Source organism: Notamacropus eugenii, chromosome 1 (assembly GCF_028372415.1).
Source record: "Notamacropus eugenii isolate mMacEug1 chromosome 1, mMacEug1.pri_v2, whole genome shotgun sequence".
Lineage (NCBI taxonomy): Eukaryota > Metazoa > Chordata > Mammalia > Diprotodontia > Macropodidae > Notamacropus > Notamacropus eugenii.
Window position 1 is genome coordinate 592,159,438 of NC_092872.1, and position 20,821 is coordinate 592,180,258.

At 39.2% G+C, this 20,821-nt stretch overlaps 1 protein-coding gene across 3 annotated transcripts in view; it reads left to right on the forward strand.

Annotated features, from left to right (window-relative positions):
- PCSK2 (proprotein convertase subtilisin/kexin type 2) overlaps positions 1-20,821 on the forward strand; it is a 318,578-nt gene that overhangs the window by 270,084 nt on the left and 27,673 nt on the right. The window lies entirely within an intron of this gene.

The window sequence follows — 20,821 nt, forward strand, 5'->3', positions numbered from 1 at the left end:
CTTCTCCTCCCTGCTTTTTCTTCCCTCCTCCCCAACAAGTATCCAAGACTAGTCAAAATCAATGACTTTCTACTCTGCAAACCTAACCCATCCAAAAGAATGCTTTTGGACCACGGCCCGGGACAACACCCTCTACATCTCACACCTTACTGTTGGAATTCTTCAATGGGCCAGCAAAAAAGCTACCTCCTGTAACAGGCTTTTCTTCATCTCACCAACCAGATGCAATCTTTTGAGAATACTTTCTACCTCTCCAAGTTCTTGAAACCCTAAGGACATTTAATGTCTTTTTATGGAGCATATAACAGAAGGAAGAAAAGAAGGAAAGAAGGAAGAAAAGAGAGTAGGAAGGAAAGAAGGAGGGAAGGAAGAGAAGAAGAGAGGAAGGGAGGGATTGGGATGGAAGTACAGAAGGGAGGAGAGAGGAAGGAAGGTACCTGAATGTCACACAGTGGCTAAGTCTAGAGGATGATGGATGATTGGTCTGAAGTCTTTCCACAAAATAGAGTTTCCAGGAAAAATTCACCAATGGAAAAAGGTGCCTGCAGGAGCAAGGAGAAAGAACTGAGGAAAACAGTTCAATTCAGTTGGAGAGGGGGGACAGGAATCACTGCATGTTAAATTGTTTTGAATTAAATGCAAATCTTGTTTCTGGTTTACTTAAATGTTGGAACCTAAGGTGATGGTTACATGATGCAAACAGTAGGTTGATATGAGCCCTCAATTTCCTCATCTGTAAAATGAGAGTTTTGAACTAAAGAACCTCTAAGATACTTTCCAGTGATAGAGATCCAAGTGCATTACACAAAACAGTTCCCGCCCTCAAAAAGCTAACATCTAATTCTAATGTCTAACGGGAGAGGGAGGAGACAACACATAAAGGGGGCTGAATAATCCTAATGCAATAAGGGTACCCACACAGAGGCAGGGAAGTGGGAGAAATGGAGTCAGAAAAGAAAGCTGAAAAATGAGACAAAGCATGAACAGAGCTGAAGCATAGATGGGCTCTTCCTGAAATGGTGGTCCCAAAGATAGAGTCATCAATTATAAGATCAGGGTCTCAGGATGAAAGTTTGTCCAACTGGCAAGAAGGCAAGGAGGAAGATGAGAAGTTGGGAAAATGTAAGTGAGTGGAATGTGAACCCAAACTTAACTGTCTCCAGAGCCAGGTTCCTTCAACCACACTATTTCCTCCTTTTTGGATGATATATAATACATTTAAGAAGATCAAAAATGTTCCCTTTGAATGAATTTCAGAGACACGACCCACTTTTGACAACTTATTATCTAGTGAATTGAGCATTCAACATTGAAATCTAGAATCTCATCCTAGCTATGCAGTCAATTCACTGAGGACCCTTGAGCAAATTACCTAGTATATCTGTGTTTCAATTTCCTGATGGATTTTACCTTTAGAAAATTGAGTCAATGTATAATTCGATATCTTAAAACTGTGAAAATGACTTCATTCTCTAGTGTTTTGGAAGAATTCTATTATGATCATGATGGCAAATGCAGCTATTGTACTATCCAAAGGGAGCCTGGCTTCTGACCCTGAAGAATTTGAAATACCCAGGGAAAGTGAAAGAATTTTACCCCTAAATCACTGAGTGGTTTAACACTTTTTTGGTAAATTCAAAGTCTTGCCAATGAATTGAAGTTAAACTCTGGGGAGTTTGCTGAATAAACTCTTACTTCTATGTAAAAATCAACCAGCATTTATTGAACATTTCCTGTGTACCCAGCACAGTAATGACCACTGTGGGGCTTTAGCCCAGTGTCTGACTAATACAAGGCACTTGATAAATATTTCTTGATCGATTGACCAAGGAAAACAAAAAAATAAAAGATTTTCTATCCTAAGTAATCAATAGCCACTCTGTAGAGAGATGTAAAACAATATAAAATATAGTCTAGCAATGGAACGTATTATACACATTTGTAAGGTATTGACATCCCTGTCAGAGGATGGCAGGACTCTGGGTCAGAAGTCACAGGGGTAATATATCTCGAGCTAAAGAGGATCTCAGAAAGCAACTGATGCCATCCAACTGTCAGTGAGGGCATCAAAGAGCCAGATCCTCCCACACTTTCTCCCAGAAACATAGGAATATTCCTTTATGAACAGAAGTATGATGGTAAATGTATAACACCAACCTCTCCAAAAAAGCAAGACACATTTTTAAGTTTAATCTGTATTATTATCATTTCCTCCAGCACTTTCTTAGGTCTAAACAATCAACAAAATAATATATAAAGTCCTAATTCATAGAATTTTTCCATTTTCAAAGTGTAACTGCTCACACTGAAAATTTATCATTCAGATCTTTTATGAGCTGATTTGAGCTATCTCCAGCACACCTCTGTTTATGAATCTCAGGACTTTTTCATTGGAAAATGTGGGTGGTAGTGGTGTTTGAGTTGTCTCTTAATCGTTGTTGTTGTTGAGTTGTGTCTAACTATGACATTGTTTTTTGGCAAAGATACTGGAACGGTTTGCATTTCCTTCTCCAATTCATTTTGCAGATAAGGAAACTGAGGCAAACAGTTAAGTGTTTTGCCCAGGGTCACACAGCTAGTAAATGTCTGAGCCTAAATTTGAACTCAAGTCTCCTTGACTTCAGGCCCAGTACTCTATCTATTGTGCCACCTAAGTAGTTGTCTCTTGATTCAATAGAATAATCTCCAATGAATCATGTGGATTGTATCTGAGAAAGTGGATTTCTGTTCATACAATAGGATCACTCCCCTTGTTTCCAAACTGATTTCTTCACTGGAAAAGCTTCCAATGGCATTAGAGTCTTGGATGTTACCAGGAGAGAACATGACTAAAAGCACATGATTTAACTGGACTGGAAGTAGAGGATAGGACTTCAGGACACAGGTCTTTAAGAATTTTCTAGTTCTACCTTCCCCTTCCTCTCAAACTGAGATCAGGAAAACAATGTCCTTCCTTCCTGTCTCTCTCCTTTGCTGGCTAATAATGAAAGTGTTCTGATCTTCCTTCTCATCCTTGACAAAGGGCCATAAAACAGCCACAGTACTCACTTTATATTCTGAGTTTTTCATCAGTCAAAGGATGGAACAGTATGGGGTGTCCAAAAGGCTCCATTCCACCACCACCCCACAACAACTTTTCTATGTGCTCTCTCTCTCTCTCCCTGCTGTCTCCCTCTTTCTCTCCCTGCTGTCTCCCTCTCTCTCTCTCTCTCTCCCTCTCTCTCTCTCTCTCTCTCTCTCTCTCTCTCTCTCTCTCTCTCTCTCTCTCCCTCTCTCCCTCTCTCCCTCTCTCCCTCTCTCCCTCTCTCTCTCTCTCTCTCTCTCTCTCTCTCTCTCTCTCTCTCTCTCTCTCTCTCCCCTCCTTTCTCTCTCTTCCTCTCCATTCCTCTACTTTTTTCTCTCCCTCTTCCTCCCTAGTAGTTGGAAAGTCTGTGTAGCCCCATCCAAACATGCTCTACTAGGTTTTGAATTATAACTGTAATCCACTATAATTCTCCTTACATGAATAATTGTATGCCTTGTTCTTTCAAGACTATTGTTGAAGATTCTATTTTATTATATAATTATATAGGAGTCATTTTTAACATGTGTGTTGCTGAGTTAAAAGTTCCCTTAATAGTCCGTGCATTTGATAGTTCAAATTATACTAGATTTTCATATTCATTAGTGAGTTTCTCTTTTGTCTATAGTCTATATGCTAAGGGTTTCCATTAAATTTCTCTTAAGCAAGATTATAATTATTTTATGGGGTTCAGATTTGCAGCCATTCTATAAATAAGGCTTAAAGATATTGGGAATCCTGGTCTCCAAAAAATATAAGGTATAGCAAATTAAAAACAGCTGGTAGAAGCTGAGGGGTACCCCTCTTCTAGAAAGTCAATTAACAATTTTCAGGAAATCACTGAGCCATAAAGTGGAATTTTTTTATAAGCTCCATTGTAGAGAGTTGTCATTAAAAGAAATATGAGTTGGACTGGTAAGGGACAAGGAGGTGGTCATCATTTTCCAGGGAAAAGACTCAAAGACAAAGGTTAGAAGTAGAAATGAGCATGGTGAATAGGACAGGAGATCAGGAGGTTTGCGGATCACTGGTGACTAAAGCTCGATGCTATGAAATGCTTTTCAATCTATATCCATGGAAGGATGAAAAGCAGGTGAAATCTTTGAAAGCATTTCTTATTTGTTTTCCATATTTTCTACCTTTTTTGTCAGGTAAGAATATCTAAATGAATAGAAAGAAGCCTGAATTAGGGGCTTTTATTTATTTATGAAATTTATTAATTGCTATTTTTTGCATACATCTTACAGTTTACACACTTATTAAAATACAAATATCTGGGTCTCGTGAGTACTTTTTTTTTTTCTAACTGATCAAGATGTTCAAGCAAAAAAAAAGGTTGCAGACCACTGGCATAGACCATGGCAAACAGTTGGATGGCCAGTTCACTGAGTTAGTGCATTAGAACATATGCCTGGAGTAGACACTGTAACTGAGCAGTGAGCTCCATTCAAATGGGGACAGGAGGAAGAGAACATTCTCAATTACCATTTAGAAATTGCATAGCTCCTTCCATGATCTTGAACTGCTCCTTGAAATGAAACCTCATATTATTTAATACCACCATTCTTCCAATAACTGACTCACAGAACACTTTAATCTCTGAACAATTAAATTTGGGGATGACTCAGTGGATGTAACCTGGAATTTCTTATTACATTCATTTTTTTCATACTGACCAATAAATTTCTAGTTCATTTATTAAAAATTCAGATTGGTTAACAAACTTCTCTTATATAATGCAAATACAGCAGCCCAAAGCTACCACACTCACATTTGAGTGTGAATTTGGTTAGCCAGTTTGCTTTTTTCGATATTTAGCCATAATCAGGAACAAGAGAATATATGGAAGTTTTGATGCACTGGTAGTAGGAAAGAAGTGACTTGGGCTTAGGGCATGCCTGGCTAGGGACTTTGGGTCAACAGAATGGAGTACACTGAATAACTGGGTTCTTAGAAGTGAAAACTGAGATGTACTGGTAAAGGTTTAATAATAGTCTTTCTGGAAAAAATGTATGTACAATACAATTTTAAGTTACTGCATTTTATTTAAGTTATGCGTTATTAACTTAATACAAAATATTTCTACTTGGAAATTTTGTAAAGGACTTATCTCTTTTAGGATATATATTATTGATTTATGGTCATATAAAAATTTATTTCATTTTCACTCAAAGAAGTCAAAAAAGACTTTTTACAGCCCATAGATATCATAGAAATCTTTCTAATCTATCCATGTTTTTGATAGTTTAATACTTGAAAAAAAATTTTTAGAAGGATATGACTGAGTCAAACTCTTAATCACTTATAGTCTTTTTTTAGGGAATACGTTATTGCTTTGTTGAGGCTTAAATATTATTATTGGTGTCATTATTATTATTTACTTTGAGTATTATTATACTTTATACTTTCAATATATTTCCTTCCAAAGATCAGGCCTTAGAAGATGACTCATGATTTCTTTTCATAAAATTAATCAACTCTATCATACATTTCAATAAGTACTTTTTAAAAACTTATGGTTACTTATGGTTCTTTATGGTTCCTTAGTGGTTCTTATGGTTATTTCCTCTTAGAACTAGGGAATTTGAAGCCTGAAAAGGATCTTAGACATCATACACTCAAGCCACTTTTCTTTATAGAAGAGAAAAGAGGTTTGGAGATGTTCAATGATTTGCCCAAGGTCACAAGGTAGAATCACAGCATGAGGATTGTTGAAGTGGTGGCAGCAGAATGAGTCACCTGGTATATGTGGTCACTTGTCTCTCTCCCAGAGGACCTTGCTGCTTCACTGAGATAGTACAAAACAAAAGAATAGGGTCCAAGATAGAGCCTTGGGGTGTTACCACAATTTGTGAGTATCATAGATGATAATTCAGCAAAGAAGACTTCGAAGAAATGGTCAGACAGGTAGGAGAAGTGTCAGGAGAGAGCAGAATTCGAGTCAAGAAGACCCATGTTCAAACCCCACCAGAGTTATGCTGGCTGTGTGACCCTGAATAGGTGACTTAACCTCTTGGTGCTCCAGGCAACTAAGACTGTATATTGGAGGAAAAATGCAAGTAGACATTACTTCCAAAGAAACCTATCCCAATGTCAAAAAAAAAGGACAGTCTCACAGCACCAGTCCAAAAATAAAAAATGGGCAAGTTATACTGGATGACATACAAAGAAGGTTGAGATCTGTATGACTCAAGGCAGTACCCTCCCATCAGTGACCCTGTGAATCAAACAAAGAACGGGAAGATAAATGAAAGCACATAAACAGTTCATATATACTCCCAGTGTCTTCACACTCTAATTCTCAGACTCCCTGGCTTCTTTTAAGACTCAGCTTTAGTACCATCTCCAGAAAGAAGCCATTTTCTTGTTGCCTCCAGCTGCTAGTACCATCCCTTCTAAGGCTACCTTCCATCTTCCTGGCATTACTCCTATACATTCTGATTTATACATGTTGTCTTTCCATTAGAATGTAAGCTGCTTGAGAGCAGGGACTGGTTTTTATTTTGTTGCTGTTGTATCCCTAGTGCTTAGTACAGTGCCTGACACATGGTAAGCCACTAATAAATGCTTGTTATTAATTGATTGGTTGATTGAGGTACCTGCCACATGAGGTTTGCATGTAAGGTCAATCCTGTCTATTGAGTTCCCTTCAGTGAGGTAGGGGGAGAAAAGACCAAATGAACAATTGAAGTTTTATCTTGGATGAATTAGAAGTCCTCTAAACTATAGTGTCAGTAGGTCTGATTTTTCCCAGTAATTTGTGTAGGGCTTTCATTAACAAGATGTGTCAAGAGGATGGAGCAGACTGATGGAGAGTATTACAAGATCAAGTGTGTGTGAAGACAGAAAGAATTAATGTATGAAAAGGCAAAGAAAGTTACTGAAAATGTGTCAGGATCTCTATAGGCTTGTTGGCAAAAAAGAAAAGGGAATTAATTGCTAGACTTGGACTATCCCTTTGAAAGAAAAAAGTGGCATAGACATTTCTTAGAAGTTTAATTAATTTTCAGCCAGAAGCCCTAGGGAATTTAGGGGCTTCAATCTTAAATCACCATCTGTGAAACTACCCCAAGGCATGGACCCTTAAAAATCATTCAGGAGAACAGCTCAAAAATCTATCTGCAAAATTCCCTGTGTCAGGCTCTATCAGTAGCAATCAATATAGAAGGCTTATTGCTTTATGATTTATTGGTAAGAGAGGAATGCAAATGGAAGCCCTGGAAAAGCTGACAGCAGAGACCCAGGGGAAGATATGATTGCCTTGCAGCAATGCAGATGTCCCTTTTTACCAGCATACTGTACATAAGCTCAAGCAATTCTTGGCATCGAAGACCTAAAAGGAAGGTTCTAAAATAAACTATTATTCTAATTGCCTAATTTAAGATGCAAGACTGTATTCAACATTTAGTGCCAATGCCTATCTCATATGATTCAATTAGCAATTCCTAACTTGTTTAATCTGCTCAAAGTATTAGTTGATATGACCCTTCACAGCATCTTTTCCATCCATCCATCCCTCCATCACCACTCACCTAGACTATTGCAGTGGCCTCGTATTTGGAGCTTAGCATAGGGCCTTGAACATAATTACACATTAATGAAGGCTGATTGACTGACCAATCTCCCTGCTTCAAGTCTCTCCCTTCACCAATCCATCTTGTACACTGCTGCCAAAGGGTTTTCTGAAAGTGCAAACCTGACCATGTTACTCTCCTATTAAATAAATTCTAATACCTTTCCTCTTACCTCCAGGGTCAAATAAACTCTTCTTTTTGGCTTTTAAATCTCCTCTCAATCTGACCCCAATTTCCATTTCCAGCCTTATTGCACATTACTCTCTTCCACATTCACTACAGTCCAGTCAAACTGGCCTTCATACTGTTTCTCATCCATCGCCCTCCATCCTCTACCTCTGGGCCTTTTACACTGGCTGCCCATGCCAATAATTTACTTCCTACTCACCTCCACCTCTCAGCATCCCTGGTTTACTAGCCTTCCCTGATCCCCTTACTCCACCTACCAGTGCTTTCCCACACACACTCATCCAGTATCTATTTTATATCTGTAACTGTTTTGTTTATACTTACATATGGAAATATTTTTCCCTCTGCTAAGATCCTCCAGGGAAGAGACTGATTTATTTTAGTCTTTGTATGTGCAAAGCCTTAACACATTTAGCAATATGCTAAATGCTTAATAAGTGCTTGCTGATTGACTTGTTGATAGCAGACAGAACTCTTCACTCGGAGTTAAGACATGAATTTGAGCCCCATAGAATGTAACTGTGGACAAGTCACATATAGAGAGCCTCATTTTTCTCATCTATAAAATAGGAATAATAACACTTGTCCCATCTATCTTTTGCAAGGAAAGTGTTTTGTAAAGAAGCATATCAATATTCCCTATCATATGTGAAATGGGTGGTTCAGGCCATTCAACCAACCACTCAATCAATGAGCATTTATTAAGTGCCTGCAGTGTGCCAGGCAGAGCTAAGGAGATAGAAACAAAAGTGAGACAAGCTCCTACTTTCAAGGAGCTGATGTTCCGCTACACTGATGATGCTCATGCCTAAGAACAAAATATGATTTTTACCATCAGACTCACCAAGGGTTTCAATATTCATCTTCTGATGAGGCCTCTGTAAATTTTGGCAAGCAAAGTAAACAATTAGTGTGTTGAACAAAGATTTCTCAGTTGCCTTGTCCATTCCCCATGAGCCTTCTATTTCCTGTTTTTAAGTTGAAGTTTAAAGACAGTGTTCCCGGGTGATGGAAAGAGCTGAGAGTAATAAATTGTTGAAGATCTCATCCTAGCAGTTTCCATTTTTTTGGTCTGTTTTAAAAGGAAAATACATGTGGGAATCTATACCAACAACTGAGTCAGTCGACTACTTCTACCAAAGTCAATGTTAATATTTGTGTTAGATTTATACCACATCCTCCTTTGTCAATGTCCAATAATATTTTCTGGTTGAGTGGATGAACGAATGACTAAATGAACGAATAAATGAATGAACTCAGCTTTCTCTTTTTGACTTCTCCTTGACTGTCTCTTTCAACTTGTTTCTTTACTGTGAACTTTGAAGTTGAAATTCAAAGCATCATTTAAATATACCATGGAAAACATAGCATGTTTCCAACCCCATGAAGATTCCTTCTGGTGTGGGCCTGTTAGCCCAGGCCTGCACTCCCAACAGCTCATCAGTCAGACTCAGAAGGGGGCCAGCTCCAAGTTCTGTGGCTCAGATGAAGGTTAATATGGTCCAAAGGTGAAACTCAGGCTCAAAGGCCATTGATCCAAGGCATCCCAGATCTTTAATCTTGTATCTCTCTACAGTAGAACTCCAATATCTCACGTAGACTTGGATTTAACTTAATCCCTTCTAAGATAAATTTACATCTGGGAAGCCATGTTGTAGTAAAGAGAGTAATGGGCCTGGCCTCAGGAACACCTGAGTTCAAATCCTACCTCAGGCACTTACTTGTAGTATGATCCTGGTCAAATTACTTAACCTTTCTTGGCCTTAGTTTCCTCAAATGTAAAATGAGGAGAGAAATAGAGTCTATTCTGCAGGATGGTTGTGAAGATCAAATGAGATAAAAGATATAAAGCATTTTACAAGGTAGCTATTAATATTATCATAAATCCATTTTTGACTGGTCTAACCAGTGTGTCTATATCTCTGTTTTTGTCTCTCTCTCTTACTCACTCTGTCTCATTTTCTCCCCCCACCTCTTTTCTCCCTGAAGATATTAGCTCATCCCTGGAAGTTTTGGCCATTGCTTTTCAGTAGTGACAATTCTTTTGCCTGTCTCTGCTCTGACTTTTTCCATTCTCACCATGGATGGCAGCCATATCTCCAAAGACAAGACATAATGAGACAGAACACTGGGAAAATTGGGATGATTAGATAGGCTCTTGTGCTAGTTAACACACATAGCAGGTGACTTAGCACCATCTCTGGGCCACCTGCAAGACACATATTCCTATGTGGACAATATGGATTAATGTGCATGCACTTTTGAGAGCAGTCCGTTCAGATCAATGTTAAAAACATTCTGCTACATGATAGGAATAAAAATACAGCAACAAAAAAGAAAGAAACTGTTCCTGCCCTCTGGGGCATTCTACTGGGGAGAAACTGCAGGTACCTAGAGAAATCAATACCAGCTCTATCCAAAGTAACTCCAGAGTGAGAGCAAGGAGAGGCATCATGTAGAAAGCAAACATTTGAGCTGCCCTTAAGTTTTTTAAGCCTGTGATGATCCGTATTTGCGCCTTCAAATGTTCTGTAATTTGTGCATAGTTTTTTATAATATTTATTAACTTGATTCATTCAACTTTTTGGCAAAATATCGCCTTTTTGAAACAATCTTCATGCATTTATTAAGCAGCTGTTGTTAGCCAGCTGCTCTGGTGAGCACATGTGTCTGAGACCAGATTCACACTCATCTTCCTGATTCCAGACCAGGCACTCTATCCGCTGTACCAGCTGCCAAGGAAGGTGGGACTCTTAAGAGTGATGGAGAATTTTGGAAGAAAGGCTTTGGGGTGGAAAGATGATGAGTTTTCTTTTGAACATATTAGGTGTGAGATGCCTTATGACAAAGCCAGTTTAAGATGTTTAATAGGCAGTTGGTGAGTCAAGAATGGAGCTCAAAGACAGGAGAAAATATCATTAGTAAATAGCTACTTGTAACCTTCATGCTAAAAGAGGAAAACCATGAGCATATGTAGATATATACAAGACCTACACAAATCAAATGTGCGATGTCATTGGAAGGGAAGTTATTAGGAGCTGGGGAAGACCAGAAAAGACCTCTCACAAAAATTGACATTTGAACTAAGTCTTCAAAGAAATCAGAGATGCCAAGAAGCAGAGGTGAAGGAGAAAAGCATTTCAGGCATGAGTCATTGCCAAGCTTAGAGATGAGAAAGGGACAATTCTGAGTGAGAAACAACACTGATTGGACTACAGTGGAAAGTAATGTGTGAATAGACTTGAAAGAAGAAAAATGTGCCATGTTGTGAAGAACTTTAAATGACAAATACACGCATTTATATATTTGATCCTGGGGTAATAGGGAGTCACAGGAACTGGAGGAATGGGAGTGTAACATGGTCAAATCTGTGTTTCAGGAAAACTACTTTGGTAATTGTGTGAAAGACGGATTGAAATGGGGAAAGACCTGAGACAAGACTATAGAATAGTCCAAATGAAAGGTGATACAGGCCTCAATTAGAGTAGCATCTATTTGAGTAGAAAGGAGATATATGAAAGAGATATTGTGGAGATGGAAATGACAGTTTGGCAACTGATTGGATATGTGGGTTGAGTGAGAGTAGTCATGGATGACAATAATTTTATGAACTTGAGTGAATGGACAGTAGGTGGTTCCGTTGTGTTCAACTCTTTGTGACCCCATTTGGGGTTTTCTTGGCAAAGATACTGAAGTGGTTTGCCATTTCCTTCTCCAGCTCATTTTACAGATGAGGAAACTCAGGGAAACATGGTTAAGTGATTCGCCCAGGGTCACATGTGCCTGAGGCCAGATTCACACTCAGGAAGACTTATCTTCCTGATTCTAGACCTGGCACTCTATCCATTGCACCAGCTAGCTGCCCAAGAAAGGTGGTACTCTTAAGCGTGATGGAGAATTTGGTTTTGGAAAGATGGAAGATGATGAGTTTTCTTTTGAATATATCAGGTTTGAGATCCCTTATGACGTAGCCAGTTTAAGACGTTTAATAGACAGTTAATGATTCAAGAATGGAGCTCAGGAAGAGAGAATAAGGTTGGATAATTAGATCTGAGTCATTTGTGTAGAGATCACAATTGAACCCATGGGAGCTGATGAGGTCATCAAGTGAAACAAATATAGGGAGAAAAGAAAACTGAGCCCAAAACAGAACCTTGGGGTTCAACATTTCATAGTTAATGACTGTGACATGGATTATCATCCAGCAAAGATGTGTGTGTATTCATCCTTTGTTGCCGAAGAAGACCATGCCATCAGAGAAATGATGACATGACTTGCACTTAACTTTGTTTTGAGTGAGGGAGGGCTGTGCAAGGTCAACAGCCTCACTTCTCCTCCAGAGCCATCTGAATCCAGTGACCAGATATTCATCAGGATGACTGGAGATGACCCAGGATGAGGCAATTGGGGTGAAGTGACTTACCCAAGGTCACACAACTAGTGAGTGTCAAGTGTCTGAGGTGAGATCTGAACTCAGGTCCTCCTGACTCCTACATTGGTGCTCTATCCACTGCACCACCTCACTGCCCAAAGTAGTATCTAGCACTTGGAACTATATCCAATTGTATGCTGGTAAATGTTTAAGGTGCCTTGGCACATAGTAGGAGCTTATTAATGTTTGTTGAGTAAGTGGTACTCCCTGCACAAATCCTGTTCACCAAGTCCCTAAACTTCAATGCCTGACACCTTAAAGCACTGCTTTCACTTAGTTTGATCTCTCCCTAATCAGGAAGGATTTCCCATCTTAGACCTCACATAGCCTTAGCTATTTTATAACGTACTAGAGTTATATAATACTATGTATAAGATTTGTGTTAGTGACCAATCTCCCTATTGAACTGCAAGTGAGCTTTATGAAGGCTAGGACCAGGGACTGTGTCTTAACTAATTTTTTTTTAATCTCTCCCAGTGTCTAGTGCAGTGAGCTATACATAGTGAAAGTTACAGATATCTTATTATAAATCTCTTCTGGGAGTTTCTTCAATGTCTTAAGGCTTATTGGTGGTATACTTGTAAATGTTTAACAACTAATTCTCCAAAAAAAAAAAAAAGACACTCTATGGATTGTTTAATCTGCAGTATTAACATTTTCTTTATTACTTTCTTAAATCTAGATCAGTGGTGTCAAACTCAAAAGCAGACCACTAATCCATACATAAGGATCCCTCTGGACTACATATCTGACTTAGTTTTAAAATCTAATTATTATCTATGTCTTATGGTATTTTTGTTTTGTTAAATTTTTTCCAGTTAATTTCCCAGTATTCTGGTTTGGGTAACACTCCAGAAGTATTGCAGGCCACATGTTTGATACCTCTGATCTAGATTGGAGAAGTGAGGCTGGTGACCTGCACAGCCTTCCCTCACTCAAAACAAAGTCAAGTGCAAGTCATGTCATCCAGCAAAGAACACTGGGAAGGGATGGTCAAAAAAGTAAGAGTCCCTAGAAGAAGCAGTGTCACAAAAACCTAGGGAAGAGAGGGTGGCAATCAGTATCAAATGTTGTAGAGAAGTCAAGAAGAATATGGAGCCTTTGTAAATATGCACTGGAAGGAGCAATGCATCTGGAGGCCAGAGCCTTGACCTTGAAAGCCAGGACTGTCATTTGCTAGTCCTATGACTAATCACTCATCCTCTCTGAGCTTAAATTGCCTCATCTGTAAAATGGGAAAAGCACACTTAACCTGATCTAATCCAAACAATATTTATTAAAAGTCCAAGACCAAATAAAAAGCAATCCCTGTCCTCAAGGAGCTTACGTTCTACAAGGAACCATGTAAACAGAGAAGTACATACATGATAATTTGAGGAGGGAGAAAGCACTGATAACTAGGGGGGATCGGGAAATGCTTCCCGTAGGATATAAAACTTGAGTTTGGCCTTGAAGGTCATTAGAGATTCTAAGAAGCTAAGTTAAAGAGAGGGTGCTGACTAAGCATGGGAGAAAACTTATTTCACAAGTGTGAAGGTGAGACAGATGAGTTCAGGAAAGAGCTAGAAGGTCAGTTTGAATGGAACATAGAGTGTATAAAAAGAAGTCTGGACATAAATTGTGAAGGCTTCTACATGCCATTCAAAGGAGTTTATCTTCTATCCCAAAAGTATTAGGTAGTTACTGAAAATTCTTGGGGAGGGGAGTGACATGATTAAACTTGTGCTTTGAGAAGATTATTTTTGACAACAGTGTGGAGGATAGATTTGAGATGGGAAATGTGAAAACTGAGTACCCAGTGAAGAATCTGTTTCAATAGCCCAGGAAAGATTCTGAAACTCAGGGAACAACTGTGCCGAGTGAAGGAAAGGGAACAGATGCAAGAGAAATTGTAGAGATAATATTGACAAGACTAGGCAGCTGGTTGGATATAGAGTCTGAGGGATAGAGAAGAACCAAGGAGGTACAAACTTGGTTGACTGAAAGAGTAATGATGTCCTCAACAGAAATACCTCACAATGTTGAGCTGAGGAAAATACTTTCTAGATACTGTACCTCAAATCTGGGTGTTCCTTCCACCAACACAGATGTTAATCTTTCTACACCTCAGATATTAAAAGAGTTTCCATGACAAAACAAATTCATCTTCCTATAATCAACCTGGTGGTGAATCCTTGGAAGATTGAGAAGTATTGATAAACTCATATTTAAGGTCATTCTAGTTTTATGGAAACTGCCCAAGCTTGTTCTCTAATGACATACCCTTCTAAAGTTCAGAATCGCTCCTCTACCATGATGTCGCATTGGAGAGAAGAGTGATTTCTAAGCAATAAGGTGACAGAACATTTACAATTGGGAATATTACAAAACATCCATGGCACACAGTTGGCATAATAAGGAGACTGTCTAATGATGAACATTGCACCTCTAGGTTGATGCTCGATAAGTGATACCATCTGCCCTGATAGCAGAGGCCTAGTTTGGTCATTCATTTGCCATGACTGCAAAAGGTCTAGCCCTGAAAGAAATTGGATGCATTACAGAAAACCGCCCATTAAAGAAGGAGGCAAGATTCTTGATTGCTCTTAACAGCCCAACAGAATCACTCAGGCAGCAGCCAGAGGGCCTCAGAGGTGACAAATTGATTCATGGACTTCACTTCCTAGTCTGACAGCCAGGGCAACACTTTCAAGTCTTGGTTTTGCCCTGAGGAAAGTATTTCTTACCTACCTATTAATCACTTTCAAGAGTTACTACTAGAGTGAGTATCTCCTGGATATTTAAAGACACAGGTTAAAACAGATACGCACATGGGAAGTAATATCTGTTAGGTCCATGGTGTTGTCAACAGTGTTAGGGGAAGGAGTATCACCTTCCTTTCACCAGAACCATCCCTGGAGTAGGGCAAATGGAGCTTGGCTCCAAGATGCATGCCTGAGGAGCAGGAGAATTCCTCCTCCCGCAGCCTGAAGATTACTATCTCTGACCCTTGTACTTCATGGTTCTGCATTAAACCACCACCTATAATCTGATACCCAAGGCTCAGCCACCATTATGGCTCTCTCCCAGGAACAGGCTTTCCCTTCAAGCCCTGAAATAGCATTGTTGATAGGACTATCTGGCATGAATGTACCTGACATCTTCTGTCCTCTGCATCCCTGCCACAGTCTCACCACCACCACTGCCCACCCCCTCACTCCCAACTGGATTATCTTCTGCACCACAGTTAACAGTTTTTGCCCCGGGCAAAAAGATGGGCAGTTACTTTCTTTCATATCCCATGCTTACTGGGATCATTTGCCATTGTCCAATAAAGTATTTGGGATAGGTTGAATTTCATTAAAGCATACCTGACATCCTCAAAAACAGTGTTATTAAATAAGTCACAGGGCTCACGAGTACATATACTTTGGGAAATTTTCCTAGCTTTTCACATCTATAAATCTATCAAAAATAAGACAAATCTGAAGATAAAATTTTCCAAATTGACATTAGAGTAGACATATTGGCATTCATACATTCCAGAATTATTTCTTGCCTGAATGGCAAAGCCAAATGCTAAATCTAGAAATTCTGAATTGCCTGAGGCTGGGGAGAGAAAATGACAGACAGAAAGACAGATAACAAAGAATGGTAAGATACATATTACGTTGCTGACAAGAAAGGATATACTCCTGCTACATACATCCTGACCCCCAGCAATCACAAGCCTTCATGTCCATTTCTTTTTTTCTAATTTAATTTTTTCAAGTAACAAAAATCTATTTTCTGTCTCTCCCATCTCTCTCATTTCATGTCCATTTTTGTAAAAGTTGAAAGAAATGATAGGACCTACTGGCCAGATGTTCTAATCTAGTTACATTTCAGATAGTTTAGCAAAAATTTGGACCTGTATATTAGTTTCTCTATAGTATGTTCCTTAATTCTTCCTGGAGGCTGAAGACAAAATCCTACCTCCTGGATTCAAGGCTTCATCCTTAATCTCATGTTTCACAATTTCTACACTGAGGGTACTATCTCTTTTTAATGGACATGACAGGTTAGGAGTGAGAGGTTCCCCCTCAGTCTAGTTACATGATACTTGGCTATCTCCCTTCTCAGAGATTTACTTTTCACTTACAGGTCTCCCCTGTCACCAACAAGCCTTTGCAGATATGGAATACCTTACCATATTGCCATATGCTGAAAAAAGATAATCAAGCTTTCAGGCTTCTAATAAGGGGGTAGTGGGGTGCTACCCCAGGATCTGCCCACATAATCCTTCTCCTTGGGACAAGAATATTGCTGGTACAGATCATCCTGGATGAGGGGCATTATTCCAACCTTCATCTGGAAAGAAGAAAGGTGATTAATCAGGGTGAGGGCAGGTCCAAGTGCCGCCTCTTACAATTTAATCAAAGCCATTTGGCAAGACACTGGTGATATGTGCTCGAGTTCTTGGCAGTCAACTAATTCCTTCTTGCACTGGGGCAGATGAGGTCTCAAGAGTATTTTACAAGCTTCATTTAGTGTTCTGAGCTATATTGTAGGTCTGTAATTTTTCATGAGGCTGCAACACATTACAAATCAGGAACTACTCTCGAAATAGAACATAAAGTCATTAGAGAAATGTATGACTTGGGGGGAGAAAGATCAAACAATCATGAAGTCAGGAGATAACTGATGTGTGCATAGCCTGTTGACAACTACGCAATGTTGAGAGCATGTGAAGAAGACCCACAGGCCTCCAGGCAGATTTATGACGGCATGGATAAATGGGGGGAAACAAAGTCGATTACAATCTTTATTTTTTTATGGTTTACCCACATCAATTAGATAAAAAATCCATTGATGTTCTAGAATATTGATATTCTATATGATACTCCACACATACTCTTTTATCTCATTTCACAAATACTACGGCAGCAGAAGGAGGATTTGTTGGCTCAGCATTTTTTTAAATTAACAATAGTTTATTTTCACTTTACAGCTCCCCACATTGCTCTTCCCCACTGGAAAAAAGAAAAAAAGAAAATGAAAAAGAAAACCCCTGTAACAATGTGTGTATGCATATATATTCATACAAAACTAATCCCCATATTGGCCACATTCAAAAACATACATCTTATTCTGCAAACGGAGTTCATCTTCTCTCTGTTAGGAAGAGAAATAATTAACTAGGGGGAAAAAAACCTTTACAGAAAATGTCTTTGATAGAATTCTCATTTTCAAGTTATATGAGGAACTAATTTAAATTCATAAGAATAAGAGTCATTTTCTAATTAATAAATGGTCAGAGGAAATGAAGAGTCAGTTCTCAAGGGAAGAAATCCAAGTTATCAATAGCCATATAAAAATGCTCTAAATCACTAATAATTAAAGAAATTAAAACTAAAGTAATTTTGAGATTCCACTTAGAATCCCCACTTAAAGGTTTTCTAAAGAAAGCCTTTCCCAGCCTCTCTTTCCTATTTATCCTGCATATAGCTTGTTTGTGCTTTCCTTGTTTGCTTGCTGCACCTCCCCCAGTTCCTCAGTCTGTGAGCTCTTTAAGGCCAGGAGCTGGCTTTTGTCCCCTTTTTTTGTATCCCTTGTGTTTAGCCCAATTCCTGGCACCTAGTAGGCATTTAATCAATAGTGATTAATTGATTGACACCTCATACCCATCAGATTAGCAAAGTTGACCCAAAAAGGGGGGGAAATGGAAAATGACAGATGTTGAAGGGGCTACAAGGAAACTGGCACACAGATGTGGTACAGCATTTTTACAATGCTACTTACCTGTGACCATTAGCTGTCTTTACCCAGAATCCCATTTTGAAGATGATAGTAATAGCTCATATTTATCTGGCACATTAAAAGCCATGCTAGAAAAATGCTCTACTCATAACTCTCACTTGTTCCTCCAGCTTGAAAGCAAACAGGGCAGGCAAAAACATATCTGCAATTGAACTCGTTTGTATTTTGCACCTCTCCCCTTACTTCTTGGCCAATGGCTGACTGAAATAAACCCTTTCCCCCTGGGAGTGAAAATCAACCTTATCCTGGTTGGAACATTCTCCAGGAAAGTCCCATGGTTAGGTCAAAAAGGAATAAGAGGTTGGTGAGGCTGAAAAATGTAAAGCCTGAGAGCTAAGTAATTTTAGTGACAGTGATAAGTGTATACTTGGGGAGGGGGTGCATTCATGCATATATTGAGGGAGAGAAGAAGGATGAAAGCATTTTTTCCCAGGGCCTCCTCGTAGCAAAGAGATGAACCCTGAGTTTTAAAAGACTATGTCAACAGGTTACGACAAGACCTTCCAAGCTGAATTTTGTATATATATTATATAAACACAATTAAATACATATAAGTATGCTCGCATACATGTATACACATACACACATTTTTACATCAAGGTAATTCTTTTATACCTCCCTAAGTGATTCACCATCCCACTTTCCACAGAGGCTTTTCCAATAGCCTCCCACTCTCCATTTGCTCTCAAAGGAGAACCTTACCTCATATGTCACTGGAAAAAATTGAGACCCTTCTTAGAGAGCTGTCTTTCTCCCCTGTTCTTTGTCTCACATTACTCAGATGCTCTCTGCAACTCTCTCCTCCTTCATCCTTATTTTACATTAAGAGATGGCCTGTCTCCTTGTCACAACAAACCCTTCTGCCACTACCCAACACAGACCTTCATCACCTCATGCCTGGGCTACTGCAATAGTCTGCTATTCGGCCTCTCCATCACAAATCTCTCCTCCACCCCAGTCCAACCTGTGTTCAGTTATCAACCTGATCTTTTTAAATCACAGGTTTGACCCTATCTTCCCCCCAGTCAATGAACTCCAGCAACTCCCTCTTACTTACAGGATCAAACATAAAATCCTTCATTCAACTTTTAAAGCCCTTTCAACCTGGCCCTTGCCAGTCTTTTTACACCTTACTTTCCTCTAAGCAATCTGCCATCCAATGACACTGGCCTCCAGGCTATTATTTCTCCTGACTCCAAGGCCTGTCCCCCATGCCTGAAACTCTTTCCTTCCTCATCTCCACCTCCCAGCTACCTGTGGTTTCTTCACGTCTCAGCTAGAGTCTCACCTTCTGCCAAACGTTTCTCCCTGTCCCCCTTCATCTAGTGACTTCTCTCTGAGACCATCCTTAATTTTACCTGTCTATGGCTCATTTGAATCCATTTACATGTTATCTCCCTATCTGAGTTCCTTGAGAGCAAGAACTATAGCTTTTCCTTTCTTCATGTCCCCAAGGCTCAACATAGTACCTAGTACAGAGCAGGCACTCATACATGCTATTTAACTGACTAACTGACTGACTGACTAAATAGGTACACAATGTCTCCCCTGTTAAAATGCAAACTCCTTGAGAGCAGATACTATTATACTGTGTAGGGCCTAAAGCCATAGTAAGCACTTAATACATGCTTTTTGATTGATTGGTTCATATATGCCTAAGGACTGAGTCTTCCAAAGACCAATCTGGCTAAGTTTAGAAAGGCTTCAATGATCCAGACTTCAATAATCTAGCATCAACTCCATGCCATGATGAAACATAGGAGTCAGACTTTAATAGGGCATGAATATCAAGGAGCATGTACATTATGAGTGGAGCAGCTAGGTGGTACAGTGGCTACAATGCTAGGTCTGGTGTAAGGAATATTCATCTTCTTGAGTTCAAATCTGGCCTCCTACACTTACTAGCTGTGTGACCCCCAACAAGTCACTTAACTCTGTTTGCCTCAGTTCCTTAATCTGTAAAATGAGCTAGAGAAGAAAATGGCAAACCACTCCAAGTATCTTTGCCAAGAAAACTCCAAATGGGGTCACAAACAGTTGGACATGCCTGAAAAATAACTTGACTATCAATAAAATGTCATGAGTATGGATCAAACTGATTTTTTTTTAAGTTTTGGGGCATTGTAAAATTAAATTCAATGTATGCTCATATAACATGGTCCTCTCCTTTCCCCTTTAAATTGGAAATTATTGGAATTGGATGAGAACTTTAGGACACCCCAGTTACTTTAGGTGGAGTCCTAGGGTGAGGCAAGGGATGTAAGCCTGGTTGAGAAGTAACTACCTTTCCATTCCCAAATTTCCCCTAAAGATCTTCAAAGGACCACTACTGAAATAATGTTCTGGAAACATGAGTTTGGGATCAAATAAATCACACCATGAATTTAGAATCTATTCCACCATAATAAGCCATTTATTTAATGTTGCCATGTTGTAAGTGTTCCATGTGACCAAAAAGAGAGAAGAGTTCACCCACTTTTGCAGGTGATTTTTCAAAAATGGGCTATTCATAATCTATAAGTCACACAAAAAAGCACATAAGCAGTGACTAGAACATTTTTCTTTTTTCTAGAAGAGACTTTTTCTTTCTTGGAGATTCCCTGTGTTATGAGTCATGTATTGCTAACTATGTATATATGTCTAACATGTATAACTAACTCACTTTTGAAAAAAACCTTATTGATGTTTTTGTTTTTATATCACAGTCATTTCTGGAAATACCGACCCCCAGCCTTCCCAACTAAACTCCCCCTGGTAACAAAGAAAGCCAGTCAATACAGTGACCAC